Source organism: Euprymna scolopes, chromosome 35, assembly GCF_053919585.1.
Source record: "Euprymna scolopes isolate OS-2025 chromosome 35, ASM5391958v1, whole genome shotgun sequence".
Classification (NCBI taxonomy): domain Eukaryota; kingdom Metazoa; phylum Mollusca; class Cephalopoda; order Sepiida; family Sepiolidae; genus Euprymna; species Euprymna scolopes.
Window position 1 is genome coordinate 10,532,703 of NC_136516.1, and position 2,320 is coordinate 10,535,022.

Consider the following 2,320-nt stretch of genomic DNA (forward strand, 5'->3'; position numbering starts at 1 on the left):
AATATGGAAGGAGGAGAATGTGATAACTACAGCGATTAAAATGGTATAGGATGATCTTGTGATTATCACATATAAGAGGTCCGTAATGGCGGGTGGGGGGAGGTCTCTCTAATTATTGCTAGACGTCACATTTCTAATGTGTTACCTAGCACCTTCTCTCCTCTTTCTATATATACTTCCCCAAAACCTCTGGCCCCATGTTTTCACACATAAAGTAAATTTCACAGTGTATAAAGATTATTTGGTACTGGAGATATTCATAATCGTACCCTATTTCCAAAAGATGGGGAGGGGGGGAGATATAACAGATGAGAAATATTTGGAATCAAGTCTCCCTTACTGTTATTTCAGATCATTTGAAACCATAGCAACAAGTTTTAGTCTCTCCTCCCTCAAGGGCAGAGGTTTGGGGGAAGTGTCATATATATATATATATATATATATATTATTGGTAGTAGTAGTAGTAGTAGTAGTAGTAGTAGTAGTAGCAGTAGTAGTAGTAGTAGTACCGTTTGATCTGCTTGGTTACACATGTTTCGGTCACCCAATCATCGTATCATTATGGGTAGGAAAAAAAGATATTAGCTTTTTCTAATATCTTTTTTGTTTCCTAATCATAATAATTATTTCTGTAAAGTCTGATGAAGTCATTGGATCGTTGGTACGATTCGGTAACCGAAACATGTGTAACTAAGCAGATAAAATGGCAATAATAAAAACATATATATACATATGCTCTGCAATAGTATTGAGCACTCTTTTCAGGTTTTTACTAAATAGCATTTATATATGTATATATATATATATATATATATATATATATATATATATATATATATACCCGCTACTTTAGACACCTCATTGTTTTGTTCCTAATGTAGTTATAGCTAATCCTCACATTTCTAATATGTTTAGCACCTTCTCTCTTCTTCTGATGAGAAGCATTAGCTTTGAAATACTTAGGTATAAAGAGAGTGTATGCCCTGTACCCCTAATTGATGTAATCTTCCTATTGAACGAACGATTAAATTTATATATATATATATATATATATATATATATATATATATATATATATATTGTTTTTTTCCTCTTTCCTCAATTGTTGAGCTTTGCATTATCCCGATAAATCTCCTTTTAAAGAATTTCTCTAATTCTTCTTGGCTCCCCATATATATATCTATCTATATATATATATATATATATATATATATATATATATATATATATTATTATTATTATTATTATTATTACATTTACAAATGTCTAAGTCTCTGAAAATCCGGTTTTTCGCACTTACCGATATCCTCTGGTATTTACCAAAATATTATTCCTTTTTCAAAGATCGGTCTATCAGTCTGACCCGTCTGTCTTTGGAAACGTAAAAAATCCATCATGTCCCTCCGCCCGAAACTGTTTGTGTTACTCTGTCGCTGATTCAAACTCGAGTGATCTCAATGGTTAAAAATATGTCTTAAGTACGCATGCGCGATATGTGTCACCCTAGGAAATCAAAAGAAGGCGTTCTTGGCAGGACTCTTCAATGGCTTCAAGTGTGTATACGCGCACCTAATTACCAAAGTAATCTAAACCGCGATGTCAGTGTACAAAGTGTTCGACATTAATTCGACCTTTTTACAAAGGAGAGACAAAACGTCATATCTTGGCCAATAATCGACGTATTCTCCAGTTCTCAATTACAAATTCAGATCTGTGGTTATTGAATCGCGGACTGATTCCTACGAACGCTAAAAAGCAAATCACTCAACTTGCTTCCCCTCTTTCTTTCTCTGCTTCGTTGAAATTCGCGTTCATCTTCACTCCCAAAAGCAAGTAAGTTTTCGCATGAACGTGTTGATTCAAAATCTTTTCAACCAATGAAAATCGTTTGCAACCCCCACCCCCCACCCGAAAAGTAAAAAAAATCTATATAAAAACGATAAGTGGACGCAACTTTAGAAACTTCTTTTAAAAAAAGAGGAAATACATAGCCAAAACCAGACTTCACCAGCCAGCCTCACGAAAAGACTTCAGAACGTACGCTCAACACTCCGTATCTTTATCTGCATTCACTGACTTACATACAAGCCTTCTTAATTTCGCGCATACATTTTTACACAATAGTGACGGTCAAGCGAACAGAAACGAATTGCTACTCACAGCCACACACGCACTAACAAAGAACAAAGTGAAGCAAGAGACACACATACACAAGACCACGCTCCCAAATACGCACATAAATATACTACTTGCATACGCGTAGTATTCACACTATGAACATTTAAACCTGTGACTATTTACTCATTTTTCTACATCAAAC

General features: G+C 34.6%; 1 protein-coding gene across 2 annotated transcripts in view; it reads right to left on the reverse strand.

The window, feature by feature from the left end:
* The window catches only part of LOC145259678 (uncharacterized), a 33,914-nt gene extending 32,463 nt beyond the window's left edge, over positions 1-1,451 (reverse strand). Inside the window, exon 1 of one of the 2 annotated variants that reach the window (XM_080117341.1) lies at positions 1,301-1,451. The gene's annotated coding sequence lies outside the window, so the exon portion shown is untranslated. The remainder of the gene's footprint in view (positions 1-1,300) is intronic. The other variant, XM_080117342.1, reaches the window with a different exon arrangement.
* Positions 1,452-2,320: the final 869 nt, after the last annotated feature.